This window comes from Lissotriton helveticus, chromosome 7, assembly GCF_964261635.1.
Source record: "Lissotriton helveticus chromosome 7, aLisHel1.1, whole genome shotgun sequence".
NCBI lineage: Eukaryota > Metazoa > Chordata > Amphibia > Caudata > Salamandridae > Lissotriton > Lissotriton helveticus.
This window is the reverse complement of record NC_136068.1, coordinates 137521442-137547663: the sequence shown is the minus strand read 5'-3', so window position 1 is coordinate 137547663 and position 26222 is coordinate 137521442.

Genomic DNA, 26222 nt, shown 5'->3' with positions numbered 1-26222 from the left:
AAACGCTAAACAACGCCGCCAGCTAAAAAGAAGAGGTTGCAGCCAAAACTGCTCCTTCTTAATCAAGCAGCCACCTACTCTATTTTCAGCAAACAATGCCCTAATTCAACCGCCGCACCAAAAGAGGGGGAGAAGCAAGATAATGACCAGGTTCAAACCAACAGCTGCCAAGACATAGTAGCATCCTCCTGTGCCAATGACATTGGAGGGCCTTTAGCAGGCTCAGGGGACAGGATCTTGAAGCAAGTTAGGGTGGCCACTGAGGCTGAAAGTGACAAAATCGCCACTAGTCCTGCTCTCGCACATTCACTGCAAACCTCAATACCCAACACAAATTGGCCTGCAGGGCTTGTTGATAATCAAAAAAATCACGGTCTTAGCAAAGGAAAATAATCAGGAGCCCAGCCCGCATGTAACTGGGCAAGTCTCCACCGTCCCTCTTACTGGCAATGACCAAACAACAACACAAATATTCTGTACAACCCAGGCTGCTGCAATCCCACTAGAAGGGATGCAAGTGAGGATAGATCGGGACCAACTTCCTCAGGCTCCTCACCCCTGGAAACAACAGACTCAATCCGGAACTTCAATTTTAAGAATAAACATGGAAAGAGATTTTAACTCTAGCCGTGCAGATGCGCTATTACACCAGAATGAGCCTTTCCAACTAATACAACTAAACCCAGCTGTTAAACGGACGGGGTCTCTTGAAATTATTTCCTATTCCTCAAAAGATTTGTCACCCGCCTTGAGCTACACATTGCTCAAACCAGAGTACACTTCAAAAGGACGTCACGATACGTTGAACAGGGGCAACATTCTGAAATTACTTTGGGCCATACCCATCCTAGCAGACCTGAACACAACAGACCTACACGCAATAGAGTTTCTTATCCCAGAAAATCCAGCCATGCCGGAAGCAACAAGGGCATCGTGGAAAACAGCCTCAATAGCCCAGAGAGTATTAAACCAGCATTTCATCTTCAGAGACTGGGGCATACAAGTCACCTCCTATCATACTCCAGCATACCCAGCGCCGCTTTCAATCTCGAGCCCTAAATTAGGTCTCAAGGAATGTTCAAGGCCTCCAACCTCTGTTTAAGAGGGACACTGGGCTACTCGGCGCCACAAAGGATTTTAAACCAAGGTGCACAACACGGCCCGCCTAGGGCTGAAACGTCACGCGGACGCAGTTCTCGGTATATTGATCCAAATATGAGAACTATAAACCTTACCGCAGCAACTCAATGACACCATAGCCACTTGAATCCTGGCAACAATAGACAAAAATAACCCATGAATCGAATCTGCTCATGGAACATTAATGGCCTAGCCTAAAAAATCTCTGATCCAGAATTCCTGCAATATCTTAAAAACGTTGACATTATTATGTTACAGGAAACATGGCTTATGGAACCACTATACATACACGGGTTTCTTTGCTTTGACAGTCCAGCTGTTAGAGGCAGCAAAACAGGTCACTCCTCAGGGAGGCTGGCAACCTATATCGCAGCAACCTCCATATCAACAGCTGTGGAAACCGGCCCGGAAACAGATGTAGTTCTAGCGGTTAAACATACTTTTTCTCTGGCATGGGGTACAAAATGAAGTAACACTTTTCAATGTATACATCCACCAAAAACGGAAAGCAAGTGATTCGGCGAAGTTAACTGATCAAATAATTACTAACCTTGGCAGCGCCGAAATTCCAAACCTCATACTATCTGGGGACTTGAATAAACATTTAATGGGATCATCCAATGACAATGATATCTGCCTCCAATCCTCAAACTACAACATACCAATTTAAGGGACCTTTATGCATGGGAGGCGTAATAGGGAAAACAGATTCTTCTTGGAAGAATTAGAACATCTTATTCTCAGGGCCCTTAACGGAAGATCAGCCGACGACACTCCTCCAGTGGCAAGCTATTACACGGATCTAACAAGCTCGCTTTTAGACTATACGTTTGTGAGTCTTTCGCTGTTCTCATACGTAACAGGCTTTAGAATGAGAGACAAGGGGGACAGTGATCATCGTCTACAAGAGATCACTTTAGCGGCAACTGTTCCGCCTGGCATACACCCTGCCCCACACCTAGGCTCAAGCTACACGATAAATTAGAAGAGGATTAAGTACGCGGCAGAAAGCATAGAGTCCTTAACAGACACAGCAATCAATCTTTTACTTGCGCAACCGTTTCAAAAAGATCTGATACAAACCTGGGAAAGCTTCAACACTAACCTTAGCAATTTAAAGGCTACGGAAATAAAAATGAGGAGATTTCCGGTTCTCGCACGAGAGGAAAAGATAACTAAGGCTGAAAGAGTGCAAATAAAAACCCTTAAGAGAATGATAAACATCCTTATATGATCTTGGTGACCCAATCCAGGGAATGGACTGCTTTTTTCATCCCTGTGGAAAATAAGAACCAAACTAAAGAAGCTGAAACGGAATATTAACAATACTACTAACAGGACTTCTGGGCAAAATTATTGTACAATATAAAGCATAATGCCAGTGATCGCTTCTGGAAATCAGTAAATACAATTATTTACTCGCATGATGGAAGACTTTCTTCCTACATTTCGGAGGATACCTGAGCAAGCTACTTAAATCCCACTTCAATAGTCAAACTAATAGTCTGCTTAAACTAGAGCAGGGCAGAGCAGACTTGGACAAACACTATGCCAACACTGGAAGAAGGGAAAGAGACACCAACAATTCCCCAGACTGTCCTGTTGTTTACTGCCCAATGCCAAGAGACATATCCAATTCCCCTGTTTTAACCCACCACCAAGAGGAAGGGCCACCAGCCACAGAGCATCTAACAATCAGGAAACAGATCAGGAAGGGAAGAAAAGAAGGAGCGCCGGGCCCGAATGGAATCCCGCCTGCAGTGTTTAATCAAAGACCGGAAGAATGGGCAAAAATACTCCAGCCATTATTTCTGGAAGTAAGACTACTGTGCATCATTCCAGACTCCTGGAAAGGTTCAATGATTTTTCAGATCCATAAAAGTGGCAGTAAGGCTCTGCCAGCCAACTATCGGTTAGTGGCACTGATCGATAACAAGGCCAAATACTTTGCGGGGACACTGCTAGATGAACTTACAACTTGGGCGGAAATCAATTAAATAATCCCACTAAATCAAACAGGCTTCCGGAAAAATTCTGGCACAATATCCAACAATCTCCCTGATTATAGACACAACTAAAATGAGGAAAACACAGCTGCATGTCTGTTTTATCGACTTTAGCGCCGCATTCGACAATGTGGAGAGGTCAAAACTGTGGACTAAGTTAGCCAGTTGGGGCATTCCAAATGCTCTTTTATCAATGTTAATGCTGTTACACACCGACACCTGGGTACAGGTGAAAAATAGGATCAGGGTCTCATCTCTCAAAAAAAGTAAAAACAACGATAGGACTCAAACAGGGCTGAGTGTTGGCACTTTTTAATTTAATTTATTCATGGCAGACTTACCTCAGACACTTAACATGTGTAACTCCCACGCGCCCAGACTGGGGGGTATGACTCTGTCCAATTTACTATACGCGGACGACGTGGTCTTGCTCAGCCATACGGTAGTTGGCTTGCAACAGCTCCTTAATGGACTGCAGGAATACGCAGAAGAAAATAGCCTTTTAATTAACCTGAATAAAACTAGGACTATGACAATTAACAGCAAACGAAGAAAAAGGCGCCTCTGGCATCTGGCCGCACACGTATTGAATCAGCAGAGACTTATAAGTATCAGGGCGCCTACTTAGACAAAGAAGGATCATTTACCCGCCAACAAGAAGAGATCAAACGGAAAAAGGCGCCTCTGGCATCTGGGCGGCACACGTATTGAATTAGCAGGGACTTATAAGTATCAGGGTGAATACTTAGACAAAGAAGGATCATTTTCCCGCCAACAAGAAGAGATCAAACGGAAAGGGATGATCCTTGCCTTAACTATTAAAAGTTTATCAGCCAAACTATTGGGTCCAACGCTGAGCCCTCTGTTAATGGTAGCACAAGCTAAAATACTACCTACAATCACCTATGGTAGCGAAGCTTTGCAAGGGAGAGATGCCTATCTTTTAGATAAAACACTAGTAAAAGCATACAGAACTATATTCAGCCTCCCGAACTATACCTCCCTGGCGCAACTAAGACTGGAGTTTGGCCTTTTAAAGCAAACTTGGGCCAGATATGGAGCATACATCAATTGCTGGAACAACATTAGAACATCGTCCCCTAAATCACTAAACCATCTTCTGTGGCAAGATCTCCAACAGAGGTAGAATTTGCCCGCAAAAATGTATCTTCAGGAGGCACTGGCAAACAAAGGCTTATCATCCTTATGGAACACGCAGTGCCACCACTCAACTCTGAAGAAGTAGTCTGTAAGTCGCTGAAAAAACAGTCACTAGTGGAGAATAAAGCAGCTTTTTCAGCTCGAGCACATGCCTGGATGACTCTGAATTCTTATAAAACCTTAGCCCCCCAACAATACTTCAACCTGGGCTACCCAAAAGTACAGAAACTAAAATTCTTAAAGCTACGTCTGGGAGTATCACCATGCACCCAGCATCTGCCACCATGGAAAAGGGTACAGACTTTTACAGCATGCAGTGTGTGCAAAAATGGCCAGGGCGACATTATCCATATTGTTTGCTCTTGCACGGAAATGCTTCAGGAAAGGAGGCAACTGGTGAAAAACCCCTTTAACCAAAGGGGAATTCGGACAAGGAGGCAAGCAGTTCAGGCTTGCTTCGACCCAGCACTACCACAATTGAACTCCAGATTAGTCAGATTTCTTGAAGCGGCCAGGGCAAAAATACCAAATAAAAAAAGAAAAATAACAACAAAAGAGTGTTACTTGGTTGAGAATACACAAGTAATGGAGCACAAGAGAAAAACAACGCCCATTAGGTTTGTTTAGAAAGCCCTCACTCACCGACCTGGTCGGTGACATGCTTCATCATCGGGCCCCACTGGGTGTGACCGAATGTCACCCCAGTGTGCTACAACGTCAGATTTACTGCGGAGCGGGTAATGTGAAGATGTGAAGGCTAAGTGATAGATTACGTGAAAAGAGTGACACAGTGAATTAAAAATGCCTTGAATGTATCAAAAATTGATTTAATGACTGATCAACAAGGACATATTAGAAATGTGTTGGTAAACATGGCCAACTAAATTGAATGGTCTGTTTCCAATATCATTACGTGACGGTCAACATGTTTCTGCCAATATTGGTGTAATTAACCTGGCATTCGTCAGGACCTATGGTGAATAAACCCCGGCGGTATGGGCACGCTAAGGCCCACCCTACCAAGGGACGTGAAAGTTAAAAAGTCGTCTGTGAAAGTGCAATGAGGAGGGGGCCACACCGTACAAAAAACGGGAGGCACACACCCCACTAGTCTTTGGATTAGAGACTTCAAAAATTAGATGCACCTATGGAGGGAAATGGCACAGACAAACATAGAGAGACAAACAAACAATTAGTTCTTGAACTCGAGTTATTCTTAGTAAATACTGTGACTTGTGCTCGTGCGGAATGGCAAGTGCACAATACTGAACTAGTTGTAAAGTTAAGTGGCACCGCCTGAAGGTGTGTATTGAACAGCAATACAAGATAGCAGTTCGCTGTGCTGCTGATCATTAACGAAGTGTCTATGCCAATGGACATGGAATTCTTTTGTATTGGTCCACCGGTGCGCGTGTATGCTTCCATGCGCCAAGAGGGAGTAAAGAAATACGTGCCATAATGGGAAATAGAGGCTGGGGTAGTAAGCCTATTGGGAACACAAAGCACGTTCAAACTGTGTAACTACCGTATCAATGGGCCAAGGGCCAGTGACCTCTAACCCCCAAATTTACGGGATACTGATGCAATAATTCTCACTTTAAAGGTGAAAAAATGTCACCACATAGACCACGGGAGGGGGGTGACGGCGTATTCAGCACATCCTGCAAAAAGACAAACAACGGGACGAACTGTTAAAAGAAGCCTTGGAAGTACTTAGCTTGTGCTGGTTATATGGCCAGGGAAACACTCACGCCCTCGACGCCAGGCACCCGTGTGTAAACCTGTGCGATCCCTCTGAACCGAGTCTCGACGATCGAGACCCGATAGACAAAGGACTGCCTAAGTAGCGAGAGATGGTCCGGCACCTCTCGCATTTCCGGGTGTGGGCGTGGTTTGGATGCGCATGCGCGGAGTGTGCCCATGAGCACGGCCCGCCGATGACAGTACATCCACGTCACTGCTGCGAAGCTAGCGAGCCGATGCACTTCTTTCGATGCAGAAAACCAAAAACTTTACTCAAGTGATTGTAAAGGAACGGACACCACATGGGAGTCACATTTGGGTGATGCACCCGTCTCAACTCATAAGTAATAAAATTAATTAAAATGGCACGTAAGTAGGGACTACCATTGGAAGCGAATTAATAGGAAAACATGAATCCTATAATTTTGAGAAATATGCAACATTTTCGGAAAATGCCCTTGTCTGAGCTAATTGTATACTACAGAATTGCGCGGTGACAGGCAGGGGCGTTTATGTTCAATGGGACCAAGAACGGATCTCTGATTAAAGCCACATACAAGCAATCGGTCAGGGACTTATAATACTGGGTCAGATCATTTAATGGAAATCTATTGAAGTGTGCCACTCACTGGGCTAGCCATATTCAGTGTTATCCAAAAGGAGAAACTGATTGGTTGCAGAAATCCAACCTAAGTCAGCGAGCTCAATTCAAGGGATGTTATTCACTTCAGGATTGAGCCCCATGGTATGTCATCATTCAGACCATCTCGGTGGGTGCCAAGCCGATACACCCACCTCTGCTCCTTCTCAAAAAGTCTCTCAGCAATGTTAGAGCCTTCAGTGAGCTGTTCGATGATAGTCCATCTTAGGTCATTGGTGGTATGGTTGGCTTGTAGAAAATGATCGCTCATCTTGGTTGTGGCTTTTTTGCACCTAATGTTACTCCTGTGTTCACACACCCTCTGTTTGACCTTCCTTGTTGTCATCCCTATGTATCGGTGCAAACAGGGGCATGTGATAAGGTAGACAACATTGGCCGAGTTACAATTAGTGTGTGACTTTTGCCACCATATTTTACCTGGTTCCAAAGACAAAGATGTTGTCGCCGTCGTCAGGTGACAGACAGAACAATTAGCGCATGGGTAATGCCCAGTGACCCTAGGTAGGTTCCACGTATCGGTGATACTGCGTATTGGCATTGCAATGGGTTCTTTGGGTCTGGTGTGAACCAGAGAATCTTTCAAACGGTGTCCTTTCTTAAATGAAAAGAGTGGTTTTTCCCAGTTCTTCTTGGTACTTGCGATTATTTTCCAGTTTTTATTAATCGATTTTTTCATCAGATTGGACAAGGTACTGTAGGTGGTGACACATGTGAGGGTAGGTTCCTCCGGGATTCTGTCAGATGATTCCAATAGAACTTCACGTGGTTGATTGCGTGCCCGTTTAAATCCCTTGTTTAGGATGTGGTTAGGGTAACCTCTTTGTTGTAGTTTGGCAGTTAGGTCAGTTGATTGCTGTCTAAAGTCAACAATACTGCTGCAATTGCGCCTAATCCTTAGATATTGGCCATAAGGTAAATTTTCTTTCAAAGGGCGCAGATGGAAACTGGTAAATTGGAGCAGATTGTTTTTCGCAGTGGTTTTGTAATGAGTTCTAGTGGTCAAAGATGTTCCGATGTTTGTTATCACTATGTCAAGGAATACCACTTCAGTGGTGCTTACTGTATGGGTGAATCTCAGGTATCTATCGATGGTGTTGACCCATCCTAGAAAATCCATCAGGCGTTCAATGCTCCCCTGCCAGATGAGGAGCACATCATCTATGTAGCGCTTCCAAAAAAAGATGTTACTAGCAAAGGGGTTGGTGATGGATTGAATATTCTTGGCCTCAAAATCAGAGACATACAACCCCGCCACACTAGGGGCAAAGGTGCTGCCCATCGAGGTACCAGAGCATTGAAGAAACAGTTGTCCTTTATATGCGAAAAAGTTCTCTTTTAGCGCAATGGTGGCACAGTCTATTATGAATTCTCTGGGAGTGGTATATTCCCAGGTAACTGAATTGAGAGCCGAACTCAAAACTTTGATGGTCTCATCTTGCGGGATACTTGTATAAAGGCTCTCTATGTCTAGAGTCGCCAATATCACTGTGTCTCCTTTAAAGGACAGTGTTTGTAGTTGGTGAAGCAGGCTCTTTGTGTCCTTTAAATATGTGGGAGTATTTTGAACAATGGGTTTCAAAAAATGGTCACAGAAAGTGGAAAGGGGTTCTAATAAAGACCCAATGCCTGACACTATCGGCCGGCCCGGAGGTGGCATTTTATTTTTGTGGGTTTTGGGGAGAGTATAAAAATAAGGGACAATCCGTTTGCTAGTAGAAAGAAAACCCGCCTCATTTTTGGACAGATGTCCATTTTGTTCAGCTTCCTTGACCAAGTTGGTGATTCGGTTTTGAAGATCATCAGAAGGATCATAAGTCAGAGGAGTGTAGTTATTAGTGTCACTCAGTAGATCTTCACATGCTTTCTCGTAGTCAGTAGTGTTCTGGATGACAATACCTCCACCCTTATTGGCAGGTTTTATTGTGATCTTGGTGTTGTTCTTTAGTGTGTCTAGAGCTTTGTACTCTTCAGTACTGAAGTTCCCGTATGTCGAAGGGTCTTGGCAGGTCTCCAAGTCTTGAAATACTGCCTGTTCGAAGGCTGTGATAGCCGCCGGTACTGTATGAGGAGGCGGTGTGAATGTAGATTTGAGTCTTAGGCCAGTATCGCCTTTCCGTAGATCTGCATTGGGGTCTTCCTTACCTTCAAAGAAGGCCTTTAATTTCAATTTCCTAAAGAAATCCATCAATTCACAATGCAATCTGAATTTGTCTGGGCGGGCTGTTGGTACAAAGCCTAAACCCTTCTCAAGGACCTGTTGTTCAATTTCCGTCAGCTGCAGGTCTGACAGGTTAGTGATCAGACTTGCTGGTTGCTTGTCCCGGGTTGTGGTGTCTTGCTCCGGGTATGGTTGCCGACCGGGTCGTCTGTCTGCCAGGACACTTGATTGGGTGTTCTTCTGCTCTTGCCTCTGCCTCTCCGGCCCCTCTCTAAAAAAGGCTGTTGGTATTGATTCTGAAAATGTGGTTGTTGCCACGCAGGGTTCCAGCCCATCAAGGGCAAATGGGGATGGGGGAAGGGAAAAGGCTGGGGTCCGTAACCAGAAGGTGGTGCCATTGGCCAATTAGGTGGATGGTTCTGGTATCTCTGGTTCCCTCGATTGCCTCTGTTCCCTCGTCTCCGTCCTTGTCGGTTAGAGCCCGTGCTGGACCCACTACTGTTGGAGGAATTATCGTCAGAAAGGTCGCAGTCTGTATTACTTTTGGCTGGAATCGTAAAGTTGGGATCAGCATAAGGATAGATTTTATTAAATTCAAACCTTTTCAAGTCTTTCTGAAATTTGGTGATTTTAGACTGTAACAGGTTTTTTTTGTACTCATTAAGTTCCCGGTTGATCTCGTCAAGCTTCTTCTTGTATCCGGTCACTGTTGTTCTGAATTGTGATTCAGTTTCTTGAATCTCCACCAACAAAGCCTCGGAGAGGCGTAAGGCGGTTTTGATTATCAGGACGAGCCAATCTCGCGTGCAGTGCCACGCGATCATGGCCCATTCTTTCCGAAACGTCGCATCATTTAGGAAAATAGGAGGTGCGTTGGTCACCAAGAGGCCTCTTGGTGCAGAATTAGATGAAAGATATTGCTTCATGATGGTACCATGCAAAATAGTCCTAATCCGATCCCGTTTTTGTTTGGTCAGCTTCTCCCAGTCAGAGGTGTGTGCTATGGCCTGTGAGATAGCCGGATCTGCAAAAAGCTAGGAATCTGACATGATTGCTTCTATTTCGGCTTCTGAATAGGTAAGACCCAGGTTTGCCATGATGCAGGGTGCAGAAGGTGTTGAGGCCACCTATAAGCTAGTGACCGTGAAGGGCCATAATCAAGTCCTAAGGCCCTGGTATCGAGGAAATCTCACAGCTGTGCACTGCTAATTACAAATCAACAAAAAGAGGGGTAGGGAATGAGTAACACTCTTAGTCCCCACTATAACTAGAAAAATAACAACAAAAGAGTGTTACTTGGTTGAGAATACACAAGTAATGGAGCACAAGAGAAAAACAACGCCCATTAGGTTTGTTTAGAAAGCCCTCACTCACCGACCTGGTCGGTGACATGCTTCATCATCGGGCCCCACTGGGTGTGACCGAATGTCACCCCAGTGTGCTACAACGCCAGATTTACTGCGGAGCGGGTAATGTGAAGATGTGAAGGCTAAGTGATAGATTACGTGAAAAGAGTGACACAGTGAGTTAAAAATGCCTTGAATGTATCAAAAATTGATTTAATGACTGATCAACAAGGACATATTAAAAATGTGTTGGTAAACATGGCCAACTAAATTGAATGGTCTGTTTCCAATATCATTACGTGACGGTCAACATGTTTCTGCCAATATTGGTGTAATTAACCTGGCATTCGTCAGGACCTATGGTGAATAAACCCCGGCGGTATGGGCACACTAAGGCCCACCCTACCAAGGGACGTGAAAGTTAAAAAGTCGTCTGTGAAAGTGCAATGAGGAGGGGGCCACACCGTACAAAAAACGGGAGGCACACACCCCACTAGTCTCTGGATTAGAGACTTCAAAAATTAGATGCACCTATGGAGGGAAATGGCACAGACAAACATAGAGAGACAAACAAACAATTAGTTCTTGAACTCGAGTTATTCTTAGTAAATACTGTGACTTATGCTCGTGCGGAATGGCAAGTGCACAATACTGAACTAGTTGTAAAGTTAAGTGGCACCGCCTGAAGGTGTGTATTGAACAGCAATACAAGATAGCAGTTCGCTGTGCTGCCGATCATTAACGAAGTGTTTATGCCAATGGACATGGAATTCTTTTGTATTGGTCCACCGGTGCGCGTGTATGCTTCCATGCGCCAAGAGGGCGTAAAGAAATACGTGCCATAATGGGAAATGGAGGCTGGGGTAGTAAGCCTATTGGGAACACAAAGTACGTTCAAACTGTGTAACTACCGTATCAATGGGCCAAGGGCCAGTGACCTCTAACCCCCAAATTTACGGGATACTGATGCAATAACTCTCACTTTAAAGGTGAAAAAATTTCACCACATAGACCACGGGAGGGGGGTGACGGCGTATTCAGCACATCCTGCAAAAAGACAAACAACGGGACGAACTGTTAAAAGAAGCCTTGGAAGTACTTAGCTTGTGCTGGTTATATGGCCAGGGAAACACTCACGCCCTCGACGCCAGGCACCCGTGTGTAAACCTGTGCGATCCCTCTGAACCGAGTCTCGACGATCGAGACCTGATAGACAAAGGACTGCCTAAGTAGCGAGAGCTGGTCCGGCACCTCTCGCATTTCCGGGTGTGGGCGTGGTTTGGATGCGCATGTGCGGAGTGTGCCAATGAGCACGGTCCGCCGATGACAGTACATCCGCGTCACTGCTGCGCAGCTAGCGAGCCGATGCACTTCTTTCGATGCAGAAAACCAAAAACTTTACTCAAGTGATTGTAAAGGAACGGACACCACATGGGAGTCACATTTGGGTGATGCACCCGTCTCAACTCATAAGTAATAAAATAAATTAAAATGGGACGTAAGTAGGGACTACCATTGGAAGCGAATTAATAGGAAAACATGAATCCTATAATTGAGAAATTATAGGATTCATGTTTTCCTATTAATTATAGGCCATGTTTACCAACACATTTTTAATATGTGCTTGTTGATCAGTCATTACATCAATTTTTGATACATTCAAGGCATTTTTAATTCACGGTGTCACTCTTTTCACGTAATCTATCACTTAGCCTTCACATCTTCACATTACCCGCTCCGCAGTAAATCTGGCGTTGTAGCACACTGGGGTGACATTCGGTCACACCCAGTGGGGCCCGATGATGAAGCATGTCACCGACCAGGTCGGTGAGTGAGGGCTTTCTAAACAAACCTAATGGGCGTTGTTTTTCTCTTGTGCTCCATTACTTGTGTATTCTCAACCAAGTAACACTCTTTTGTTGTTATTTTTCTAGTTATAGTGGGGACTAAGAGTGTTACTCCTTCCCTACCTTTCTTTTTGTTGATTTGTAATTAGCAGCGCACAGCTGTGAGAGTTCCTCGATACCATGGCCTTAGGACTTGATTCTGGCCCTTCCCGGTCACTAGCTTATAGATGGCCTCAACACCTTCTGCACCCTGCATCATGGCAAACCTGGGTCTTACCTATTCAGAAGCCGAAATAGAAGCAATCATGTCAGATTCCTCGCTTTTTGCAGATCCTGCTATCTCACAGGCCATAGCACACACCTCTGACTGGGAGAAGCTGACCGAACAAAAACGGGATCGGATTAGGACTATTTTGCATGGTACCATCATGAAGCAATATCTTTCATCTAATTCTGCACCAAGAGGCCTCTTGGTGACCAACGCACCTCGTATTTTCCTAAATGATGCGACATTTCGGAAAGAATGGGCCATGATCATGTGGCACTGCACGCGAGATTGGCTCGTCCTGATAACCAAAACCGCCTTACGCCTCTCCGAGGCTTTGTTGGTGGAGATTCAAGAAACTGAATCACAATTCAGAACAACAGTGACCGGATACAAGAAGAAGCTTGACGAGATCAACCGGGAACTTAATGAGTACAAAGAAAACCTGTTACAGTCTAAAATCACCAAATTTCAGAAAGACTTGAAAAGGTTTGAATTTAATAAAATCTATCCTTATGCTGATCCCAACTTTACGATTCCAGACAAAAGTAATACAGACTGCGACCTTTCTGACGATAATTCCTCCAACAGTAGTGGGTCCAGCACGGGCTCTAACCGACAAGGACGGAGACGAGGGAACAGAGGCAATCGAGGGAACCAGAGATACCAGAACCATCCACCTAATTGGCCAATGGCACCACCTTCTGGTAACGGACCCCAGCCTTTTCCCTTCCCCCATCCCCATTTGCCCTTGATGGGCTGGAACACTGCGTGGCAACAACCACATTTTCAGAATCAATACCAACAGCCTTTTTTAGAGAGGGGCCGGAGAGGCAGAGGCAAGAGCAGAAGAACACCCAATCAAGTGTCCTGGCAGACAGACGACCCGGTCGGCAACCATACCCGGAGCAAGACACCACAACCCGGGACAAGCAACCAGCAAGTCTGATCACTAACCTGTCAGACCTGCAGCTGACGGAAATTGAACAACAGGTCCTTGAGAAGGGTTTAAGCTTTGTACCAACAGCCCGCCCAGACAAATTCAGATTGCATTGTGAATTGATGGATTTCTTTAGGAAATTGAAATTAAAGGCCTTCTTTGAAGGTAAGGAAGACCCCAATGCAGATCTACGGAAAGGCGATACTGGCCTAAGACTCAAATCTACATTCACACCGCCTCCTCATACAGTACCGGCGGCTATCACAGCCTTCGAACAGGCAGTATTTCAAGACTTGGAGACCTGCCAAGAACCTTCGACATACGGGAACTTCAGTACTGAAGAGTACAAAGCTCTAGACACACTAAAGAACAACACCAAGATCACAATAAAACCTGCCGATAAGGGTGGAGGTATTGTCATCCAGAACACTACTGACTACGAGAAAGCATGTGAAGATCTACTGAGTGACACTAATAACTACACTCCTCTGACTTATGATCCTTCTGATGATCTTCAAAACCGAATCACCAACTTGGTCAAGGAAGCTGAACAAAATGGACATCTGTCCAAAAATGAGGCGGGTTTTCTTTCTACTAGCAAACGGATTGTCCCTTATTTTTATACTCTCCCCAAAACCCACAAAAATAAAATGCCACCTCCGGGCCGGCCGATAGTGTCAGGCATTGGGTCCTTATTAGAACCCCTTTCCACTTTCTGTGACCATTTTTTGAAACCCATTGTTCAAAATACTCCCTCATATTTAAAGGACACAAAGAGCCTTCTTCCCCAACTACAAACACTGTCCTTTGAAGCAGACTCAGTGATATTTGCGACTCTAGACATAGAGAGCCTTTATACAAGTATCCCGCAAGATGAGACCATCAAAGTTTTGAGTTCGGCTCTCAATTCAGTTACCTGGGAATATACCACTCCCAGAGAATTCATAATAGACTGTGCCACCATTGCGCTAAAAGAGAACTTTTTCGCATATAAAGGACAACTGTTTCTTCAATGCTCTGGTACCTCGATGGGCAGCACCTTCGCCCCTAGTGTGGCGGGGTTGTATGTCTCTGATTTTGAGGCCAAGAATATTCAATCCATCACCAACCCCTTTGCTAGTAACATCTTTTTTTGGAAGCGCTACATAGATGATGTGCTCCTCATCTGGCAGGGGAGCATTGAACACCTGATGGATTTTCTAGGATGGGTCAACACCATCGATAGATACCTGAGATTCACCCATACAGTAAGCACCACTGAAGTGGTATTCCTTGACATAGTGATAACAAACATCGGAACGTCTTTGACCACTAGAACTCATTACAAAACCACTGCGAAAAACAATCTGCTCCAATTTACCAGTTTCCATCTGCGCCCTTTGAAAGAAAATTTACCTTATGGCCAATATCTAAGGATTAGGCGCAATTGCAGCAGTATTGTTGACTTTAGACAGCAATCAACTGACCTAACTGCCAAACTACAACAAAGAGGTTACCCTAACCACATCCTAAACAAGGGATTTAAACGGGCACGCAATCAACCACGTGAAGTTCTATTGGAATCATCTGACAGAATCCCGGAGGAACCTCCCCTCACATGTGTCACCACCTACAGTACCTTGTCCAATCTGATGAAAAAATCGATTAATAAAAACTGGAAAATAATCGCAAGTACCAAGAAGAACTGGGAAAAAACACTCTTTTCATTAAAGAAAGGACACAGTTTGAAAGATTCTCTGGTTCACACCAGACCCAAAGAACCCATTGCAATGCCAATACGCAGTATCACCGATACGTGGAACCTACCTAGGGTCACTGGGCATTACCCATGCTCTAATTGTTCTGTCTGTCACCTGACGACGGCGACAAAATCTTTGTCTTTGGAACCAGGTAAAATGCAAAGGGGCGATCCGGCTGAGAAGGTAGGAGTGTGCTCCCATTTTTGTTTTATATTAAAGGGCTCCCGCGAGCCTCCGTAGCTGACGAGCTATTAGTGATGCACCTGCGCGCCCGAGAGGCAACGAAGCCTGTTAGTGTTGTTTGGCAGCCTTCAAAGCCACCCCAAACTGATCTCTACTGATGAAGGATATTATCCAGAAACACGAGTCGTGTCTCGTGTCTAGAGATACCTTATACCAAGTACCTACTTGCACCAACCTTGGTGGAATACTTACGAACTTTGTCCTGAATCATACGAACTGCCTGTACCAGAGTGCAAAGGGGCGATCCGGCTGAGAGGGTAGTGGTGTGCTCCCTCTCTGTTTCCTATTAACATAAAATAGCATCTCCTGCCTCCCTTACTATGATTGTTCGCCTGGTTTGATAAACAGAATGATTTAGGAGAGGCTCAACTCCTCAGTGATGGCAATATAACATTTAAAAGAACAAATAGTTCTGGGAACCCCTACACAGGTCCTTCAAGGACATTTAGATGCTGTGCAGAATGAATTCAGAGAGACATACTCTGCCCGCAACTGTTCTTCATTTTCAACTTGATAAAATCTGGGGGGGAGGGGTTGTATTGCCCTCTCACCCCTCCCACTCCACCAAAATCTGGTGGGGGAGAGGGGGTAAATTCCCCTGTCCTACATGAATCCTAGTTTGTTTCCCAAAGTGCGCTGTGCACGTGTGAGGGAGACACTAACTTTTTTAAAGGGGCGCATGAACAGCCCTAGCGTGAGCTGAGACAGGGATCTGGCTTGAATCTAAGAGCCAAAGCACTAGCAGATCCATCAAAATGTGTAACTCATACAACAAATTCATTGAAAATATGACAGACTCTTCAAAAACAAATTTTCAACATTTCCAAGTGCTTGAATGATATAATATTATATTGAAGAGGAGATGTAGCCTAGGTCTTGAGCTTCTGACGTTGGAACTGGGGCACCAGGTTCCAGCCCTATCATCGCCTCAAATCCTGTGATTCTGTACGGATCACCTAATCTTCCTGTGCCTGAAAAATAATCTGACCTTGTGTAATATAATTTGATGCTCATGATAAGCACTCTAATGCAACTGGACCAATTTCACTCTATTTGTTGAAAATTATATTTTTCAAAACATTCAATTTTGCAAAACATTCAAAACTACCCCCAAGGCCTGACAACATTGTCATAAGTTACTCAAGAGGTGTCAGTTTGTTGTGCTCTCGGTTTTTATAGCAGATATTGTTAATAAATGTATAGTAGGATGTTAACCCTATAAAGGTGCGTATACAAGTGAGGTTTTTCATGGCACAGATCCTAAACTGAAATGCTTCAATGTGTTCTCAAATGTGTTGGTTAAGGAAATAATACATAGTGAAGCAAAATGATGTGCTGAGGATCACACTTTTTTGCTCAATTGGAGAAGCTGGGATTTGAGCCCAGGTTTTTTTTGTCTATTGTCCAATTGAGGCACTGTAGGGTTACGAAGTTCGGTCTTTTCTTAGCACTAAAATGTCAATAGTTTGCATTCATTTATTGCATTAATTAGTATTAGTGCACAGAGTTCAATATATACACTTATCACACCTTAAATAAAACTGACAATATACTCACATGTATATCTTCATTGTCATAGGATTCAACACTTGCCTTTCTGTTTGAAATATTATACACAGAATTGAAGATAAAATGCTTTGACCCGGCTTGCCTTTCTGAAGTCATGCTGCACATTCTATATGTCTCCTTGAAGTTGGGTAACATAAACAGCAAACTCCATGGGGCATCAAGACTTCTTTATTGTGCTAATTAGTTATTTATGGCCATTGAGGTATTGAGCCTCACCTAAATGTGTTGAGTCAAACGAGGGGCAGTACCATTAACCAAACAATATCATCTCCTCTCTTGCTTTATATTTAATTTTATATTTGAATAAATTACCATTGACACACAGGCTGTCCCACATCAAATGAATTTTCAGACAGCTGATATAATGAATAAAATGACTTGGGATTTACTTTTGAATTCAGGTGTATACACATGCAGTATGGTTTCAAAAAGATGTTCTGCCACTGATGAAGCTTTAATCTTCACTCCATTCCAAAATCTGGGGGATAGTGTCCTTTACAACCCCCACTTCAAATCTGGGGAGAGGGAATATATCCCCCGCCTGTGATTACAATGCCTAAGGTGGGGTGCCTGTATTGTTTGGTGTCAGATCCTTGCCATGCTGTTCAAACATCAAGCAATGCAGTGATCCACTGCTTGCATGACTACTCTACTAAAAGTACAAGAATAGCCACAGCTTGTATATTTACAAATGTTCTTTGAATATGAAGCATTTTTATATGATCGAAAGGACTAAATGTGGGAATAAAGAAAGGATCCTGGATCTCCACTGTATGGTTTACTAGCAGCCCGTCCCGACCTTGTCCGGGAGCAATCAGGCTTCCCCGACCACCGCCTGCCCCGACATTGGCCAGGAGCCCGGGCCCCCGTCCGCCCCGTCCCCCGGCTGCCCCGACCCCCGCCTGCCCTGACATTGTCCTCCGGAGGCTTACCTCACACAATTATGCCAGAGGCCCAGTGTTGCAGTGGTGGCCAGCAGCAGCGCCTGAGGCACTGGGGAGCTTTCTGGGTAAGTGGGGCTCTGGCGCTCTGTTTGCAGGGAGGCGAGGATGAGCAGAGGTTGCAGGGATAAGAGTAGGAGTCCACAGAGTATGGAGCGGCCGGCGGGAGTCGGGAGCTTGAGCACAATTATGCCAGAGGGTCCCCCGCCTGTCCCGACCCCCCGCCTGCCCCGACATTGTCCCCCGGAGCCTTTTTGTTGTAACTCCCTGTCCCCCGCGTGCCCCGACCCCCGCCTGCCCCGACATTGTCCCCCAGAGCCTTACCTCAGCTGCCGCTCCTCAGTTCAGTGCTCCTCGCTGCTCCGCTGCTGCTCACCGCCTGTGTGCCGCTCGTCAGTGCTCCTCCCCCGCGCCATGTCCGCCGCTCAGCCGCCGCTCCTCAGTTCAGTGCTCCTCGCCGCTCTGCCGGTCTGCTGCTGCTCACCGCCTGTGTGCCGCTCGTCAGTGCTCCTCCCCCGTGCCAATTCCGCCGCTCCTCCTCGCGCTCCTGGACGACGTCAGCACACAGGTCGGGGCCGGCGCTACTTCGAGGGGACAACTTTTTTTTAAATGTAAATTATTTCAATATAACGTATTTTTTAAATTTATATAGCCTATGTCCATCTGCACACCCTGGGGATTCCAACGATGTATCGGGTGTGTGGATTGGCCTGTGGTTCCCGAGTTTACCCGCCTCAAAGCCTCAAAGTTCTTCCTTTATAATAGTAGTATAGATTTTGTGATGGTGTTCTAATTAAACATGAAGGTAGTGTGAAGCTTTCTCACATAGCCCTGGACTTTAGGGTACCTTATTATACAGATTCCAAATTTTCTTAAACCATGTCGGAGTATCTCACCTAGTCCAATTACCTGCTTTGCTTTATCTTCCCTTGAGTCGGAGTAGTTCAATTGATTCCATTTTAAAACAGGCATACAAGCCCCAGAAGGCAAAGCAAATGCTTGGACTGGATGAGCTTCTCACACATGGCCCTGGGAAACCTCTTCACACACTAGCTAGCCAGTGACGTTTTTATTTGATTTGATTTGAGTTTTATAAAGCACAAACAAATACCCTTAGTCGTCTCGGTGCTATCTGGCAGTTTTAATGCAGGAGGCCTAATATTAAATAAAACAAAAAAAATTCTATTGAAAGTTTTCGATTACCATTTCAGATTCTCTGAAATAGTATGTTTTCCTTACTTCATCATTAAAGCAGTACTTTCTTCATATATTGTAGGAGAAGAAGCATATGATGAGAACATTTCCAAAGTGTTTGAAAAAAAAAATTAACAGACTGAGTAAACAGCATCCCTGCAAAACTAAACACCCAAAGAAGCAACATATATCACCTGCCCACAGGTAACTACCCTTACCGTTGATTCTACTCTCTATACACTGTCCCATTGTATACTAATAAAAGCCTACTCCCACCATACTCCTTAAATACTTCACAAACATTGACCATGATCTACTAGCTAGTGAATAGTCTATCTCCCACTCCTTTCTATCAAATGATCCTCTCCTTACAGTCCATCTTCTTCATGTCTGAATGCCTCTTAGTATAGCCTACTCTGTCATGTACCTTACTCTCTACAATATTTCAGCAGCCTAACCATACCTCTCTTCCAGTGGCGGCTGGTACGATTCATGGGTGGCAGGGCAGAGGGCGGGGGGGGGGGGGGGCGAGGAGAGGAAAGGAGGTAAAGTAAAGAAGAAAAAAAAACGTACCCTATCTCCTCGCACCTCCTCGTCATTGTCCCTCTGCTAGGCAGGAACCAGGAAGCACACCCAGGCTCCCCTGACCAATCACAATGTTGCAATGCAGCGTTGTGCTTAGTCTGAGCGCCGTGGTTCATTGCTCAGCCAGGAAAGGGGACCTGGGCATGTTCTCCACTCAGGCTGCATTGCAACCTGCATGGAGAACATGCAAAGTGCGCACAACTGTTTGGCCGGTCCGTGAGCGCTGACCAAACAGTCACTGCGCACTTAGGCGGGTGCCACTACTCCTTCCATGCTCCGAGAGCAGAGCAGACCCGCCCCGCCGCCAAGCCTCAGCAGGAACAAATAAAATGATAATAAAAATCAGATATTATTATTTTATTTTTCCTTTATTTCCACTGCTGAAAGCAGTGGGGTGATGCTTCCACTGCTCTCCTCACAAATCACAAGATCACCTTCTGGGTAAATTTGTTCTCCTTTAATGAATGCTTTTGGAACAGAATTAGCTTAAACAATCTACATAAATTGGTAATAATTAATATACGGTAACTTTATTACCCAAAGCTCATGTATTTTTAAATGAAAAGAAGAATTTGTAATTTTAATTGAATTTTTTGGTGTATGGAGGCGCTATATAAACCTGATTACAATATAAAAGTAAAAGGAGCAATTAGTGAAAAAAATGTCAGCGTGCTGCACGAATTGCTGAGTAACAGGAGTAGGGGCACCGTTGAATCGAACAATTGGAAGTATAGCATTACTGCACAGGGAGTAATCCTAGTTTGAGTAGAGCAAAACTACTGGAACAGAACAACAGGCTTACCTGAAGTACTTGCCATCGGGCATTGCCGTGAGGGGAACGGCGGGAGAAGCGGAAAGCGGAGGCACACGCCGGGAGGTGAGGGAGGCGTCCCGAGAGACCGGACCACACTCCCCAGCATTCCCTCTGCCACAAGCGCGCCCGTGACGCGCAGTGAGCGCCGGAGGCGCCGGATAAAGGCTGACCCCCCGGGAGCCCAGTGGGGGAACAACAGGCTTACCTGAAGTACTTGCCATCGGGCATTGCCGTGAGGGGAACGGCGGGAGAAGAGGAAAACGGAGGCACACGCCGGGAGGTGAGGGAGGCGTCCCGAGAGACCGGACCACACTCCCCAGCATTCCCTCTGCCACAAGCGCGCCCGTGACGAGCAGTGAGCGCCGGAGGCGCCGGATAAAGGCTGACCCCCCGGGAGCCCAGTGGGGGAACAACAGGCTTACCTGAAGTACTTGCCATCGGGCATTGCCGTGAGGGGAACGGCGGGAGAAGCGGAAAGCGGAGGCACACGCCGGGAGGTGAGGGAGGCGTCCCGAGAGACCGGACCACACTCCCCAGCATTCCCTCTGCCACAAGCGCGCCCGTGACGCGCAGTGAGCGCCGGAGGCGCCGGATAAAGGCTGACCCCCCGGGAGCCCAGTGGGGGAACAACAGGCTTACCTGAAGTACTTGCCATCGGGCATTGCCGTGAGGGGAACGGCGGGAGAAGCGGAAAGCGGAGGCACACGCCGGGAGGTGAGGGAGGCGTCCCGAGAGACCGGACCACACTCCCCAGCATTCCCTCTGCCACAAGCGCGCCCGTGACGCGCAGTGAGCGCTGGAGGCGACGGATAAAGGCTGACCCCCCGGGAGCCCAGTGGGGGAACAACAGGCTTACCTGAAGTACTTGCCATCGGGCATTGCCGTGAGGGGAACGGCGGGAGAAGCGGAAAGCGGAGGCACACGCCGGGAGGTGAGGGAGGCGTCCCGAGAGACCGGACCACACTCCCCAGCATTCCCTCTGCCACAAGCGCGCCCGTGACGCGCAGTGAGCGCCGGAGGCGCCGGATAAAGGCTGTCCCCCCGGGAGCCCAGTGGGGGAACAACAGGCTTACCTGAAGTACTTGCCATCGGGCATTGCCGTGAGGGGAACGGCGGGAGAAGCGGAAAGCGGAGGCACACGCCGGGAGGTGAGGGAGGCGTCCCGAGAGACCGGACCACACTCCCCAGCATTCCCTCTGCCACAAGCGCGCCCGTGACGCGCAGTGAGCGCCGGAGGCGCCGGATAAAGGCTGACCCCCCGGGAGCCCAGTGGGGGAACAACAGGCTTACCTGAAGTACTTGCCATCGGGCATTGCCGTGAGGGGAACGGCGGGAGAAGCGGAAAGCGGAGGCACACGCCGGGAGGTGAGGGAGGCGTCCCGAGAGACCGGACCACACTCCCCAGCATTCCCTCTGCCACAAGCGCGCCCGTGACGCGCAGTGAGCGCCGGAGGCGCCGGATAAAGGCTGACCCCCCGGGAGCCCAGTGGGGGAACAACAGGCTTACCTGAAGTACTTGCCATCGGGCATTGCCGTGAGGGGAACGGCGGGAGAAGCGGAAAGCGGAGGCACACGCCGGGAGGTGAGGGAGGCGTCCCGAGAGACCGGACCACACTCCCCAGCATTCCCTCTGCCACAAGCGCGCCCGTGACGCGCAGTGAGCGCCGGAGGCGCCGGATAAAGGCTGAACCCCCCTATCGCCCCGTGAGTCGCGCGCGGGAGAAGCCCGGGACAAGGGCGGGGCCGTCTGTGGCCGTCAGGGGCCAGAAGAGGCCGGGCAGGGCCACCCCCCTTGGCACGAGCTGTGAGTACCACTGAAGGATAATCCGTGGAAAAGCCACATGTTTCCCCTTGCATTTTAACTTACAGTTTACTGGATACTGTCAAAGCAATACCAGAAATGTCTGTCCAAATTACATTGCCGGATAATTATTTACTGAAAGTGGTGTCAAAAATCAACTGCGACAGGAGGAAGTCATTAGGGAAAAGTACTATTGCAGACCCTCCATTGACTCTGCCCGTCGATGCAAATAATCATGTAAACTCTGATAATATTGCTAATGATAAGGACGCTCCTGTAGAACTTGATAATAGCATCATCAGTATAAACGTCGAAGCGACTAAGGCCTCAGATAAGTCAATCATGGGGGAAGATGACCAAGGTGATAATGTTGGGGGGACACCTCAGCAATCTGGGAGGGCTTCCAAATTTATGCGAGCCTGTAGAAAACCAATAACCAAGCGAGGTAGTCATATCTCTAGAAGAAAAAAAGATACGACCCAACCGGAACATACCGATGATTTAGTTACCCCAAACCAAGATAAATATGCTTTCTTAAGGCCAGACCTAATTGACTCATTAACGAGTACTATTCTCAGCAAACTTAGTATGGTGGTAGAGCCATTGCTTATTAAGATAGGAGATCTCCAGGAGGAAGTGGCTAGGTTAAAGGGCTTGGTGGGTAATCATGCAGACAACATGGAAAAATCCCTAGCTGACATTAAAAAGTCAATCTGTTCCGTTACGGTTCCCAGTAGGGATAAGGAGCAGCCTCAAGTCTCTACTAGTGCCCCCCCCTAATACCAGGAAACACACCTCTAAAGAACAACCAAATCCACAGAAACCACTAACCACATCAACTCAGGAGGTGGGAAGATCCTCAAACCAATTAAATAATGGGGGTACAAGTACCTTGCTGGGTATTAAACCATCAGTCCCCATGCAAGCCCCCACTCAAGTATCAGCACCAGTGGTGCTAGTTCCAACTGATACGATAGGAGGATGTAATGGGGTGCCCATTAGGACTTGTAGACGCCCTGTTGATCTACCACCCGACTGTGTACCTTATGTGGTGGTTCTAACTAATGTCCCTATTCTCACTCAGCCCCCAAGTGAATATGAGACACCTGATTCTCTGAGAAATAAAACCATTTCCTGGCTTAACCGTCATTGTGGCTACCCAGTTGGCTATTCTGACCAAATTGTCTCCATCAGAAGAGTCAACTGGATAGGTAACACCAAAAAAATTGGCGGAGGGGATTGTGTGATAATAAATTTTAAACATCCACAACATGTGGCAACAGTCTTGCTTAGAGCGGCCGCAATTACACAGTCGGAGACTGAAGTAATTGCAAGACCACTGGGCTACTTCTATAACCACCTTGGTGGGCAACTACCGTTAAACGGTAAAGAGAGGGCTCCGAGTAACTCTGCCTATCCACCTATGATGAATAGACCAATGATGCCTAACTTCTTTTTTGGCCCACAAAATGGTTCATTCAACCCTCCGCTGCATATGGGGAATTCTATGTTTGGGGGGAATGTTCCCTTAATTTACACCCCCAACCCATTTGTACCATTCGGTAACACCCCTTCGTTTGACAACGGAATGGTTTATCAGGTCCCTACTCAGAATAGGTTTCAGTCCCTGAGTCACCTAGACCAGAATGATTGACATGAGATTGAACCTCCCGGGGATCTAAGGTTTAGTACTCCAATTGAAGAAGACGTCTTGTTTATTGAAGAAACGGGCACTGTATGTTTGAATTGTACTTTGACTAGGGGAGATATCCCAACCCTCACACCTAACATAGAGCTTTTTAATATAGAGAATAACATGCCCTTATCTAGTGTTGAATCGCCAAATGCTAGCAAAGTAAAAGAAAAGATTACCTGTTACATTGCTAGCTGGAACATTGCGGGAATTACGGCCAAGGAGGATGCCTTAGGCTGGAATGATTTTGTGTATCTGTTTGACATCCTGTGTTTCCAGGAAACCTGGAGTAAAAATTTCAAAGGTATTGAGGGATATGTGTCCTATGAACTCCCAGCATCACCCTCAATTCACGGTAGAGCTAAGGGCGGTCTGTTGGTGTTAATTTCTGTCAAATTACCCGTTCTTGTGAAAAAATTTGTTAATGTGGGGGCGCATTCGCAAATTTTATGGCTTACACTAGAATCTGGCAGAAACATTTTACTGATAAATTTCTATAACAATGTTTTTGACAACACTAGACATATAGCAATTAATGAATTAGATACAGCAGTGAACAATTTCGTGAGGAATTTTAATAGTGTTTTTGAATATATTTTTGTGGGGGATTTTAATGTATCTGTGTTCCCATTATCTACCCAGAAGGTTTGTGGTGTGTATAACCGACAGGGGGAAGCTGAAGTCCATTTTCCCCATCACACCTATGGGGAAACTTTGAATAATTTTATGACTCATTATGACCTGGAGGTCATGGACAATGCTAAAAATGACATGGGTGGAAATATACCAACTTTTAAAGGAAGGGGCGTTAACACCGTCATTGATTTTATTTGCATGTCATCAACTATTGCCCCCCTATGTCCGATGCCCAAGGTGATAGACATTATGTTGAGTGACCATAACTGTTTGTGCACAGAATTAACCTTCTGGGTCAATAATCATGATTGTGAACAAGGTAGTATCAACAATATTGAACCCCATAGACAGAATGGTTATAGACTGAGGTGGAAAGGAGAAAAAGCTGCAGTAATATCAGATTACATTATTTCTAGTTGTCTGATGGATATCACGGCAATTTTAGAAGAGGAAGACACCTCGTCCGACAGTATTGATCACTTTAACAGTATTAATTCCATCATCAACAAAAAATTCACCAAAGAGGCTGGGTCTAATGTAAGGGGCCCAAGGGGTTGGTTTGACCATGCCTGTTCAAATGCCCGGAAGGAACTTAAAGAGGCCCTTGCAGCTAAACCAAGGGACAAAGCTTTGGTGGTCCAACTTAGACAGGGATTTAATACGACCCTCAAACGTAGAAAAGCTGAATTACAGCAAGAAGCCTGGGATAATCTCGCCCAAGCAGCGGACACGAATAATTGTATCTTGTTCTGGTCCACGGTGAATAGCCCATTCTTAAAAGATGACAAGGTCCCAGAACTCACTTCTAACGTGAGCATGGATTCGTGGATCCAGCATTATTCTAATATCTTTGACTCTAGTAATCTATCAGATATCAATGGCAATAGATGGCCTATCCTAGCCTTGGATATTACCATCAGTGAGACTATGGCTAGTATAAGAGCCAGTAAAGGAGGTAAGGCCCAGGGGCCAGATGGCGTCCCCATAGACGTGTACAAGACTGCGCCAGATATTTGGGGCCCTCTGCTTACCAACATTTTCAATACAGCCATTTGCTATAACATACCGTCCACTTGGGAAGAGTCAATAATCATCCCTATTTTCAAGAAAGGAGATCGGGGGGATGCTAAAAATTATAGACCCATATCCTTATTGGATTCTTCAATTAAAATTATGAGTAGGGTTCTCCTTGTAAGACTTGAAGAGTGGGCTGAATCAAACGGGATATTAAGTAACTGTCAGTTTGGCTTTAGGAAAGGCCGTGGTACCATAGAACAGTGTCTGAATTTAGAGCTATTAGTGGGAAAATATACCCAGGCGAAAAAAGGGTCGCTTTACCTCTGTTTTGCTGACCTTAGTAGTGCCTTTGATTTGGTAGACCACGCTATATTATGGGCCAAATTACTGGAAATGGGCGCTCCTGAAGGAATTATTTATTTCTTAGCCCGACTATATGAAAAACTTCGCACCAGTGTCCGCTATGGACCCAACGGGGAATGTACTACTAAGTTTGGGATAGGAAGGGGTATCAGACAGGGGTGCGTTTTAGCACCCCTGCTCTTTACACTCTTTATTAATGAGGTTGAATCTGCCCTGCAGGCAGTCGCTGCAGACGCCCCTAGAGTCAATAACTTTAACATACCTGTATTACTCTATGCGGACGACGCAGTGCTACTGTCTAGGACTCCCTTGGGTCTTCAACGTTTAATGAATTGTTTTGTATCCTTTATTAAGAACAGG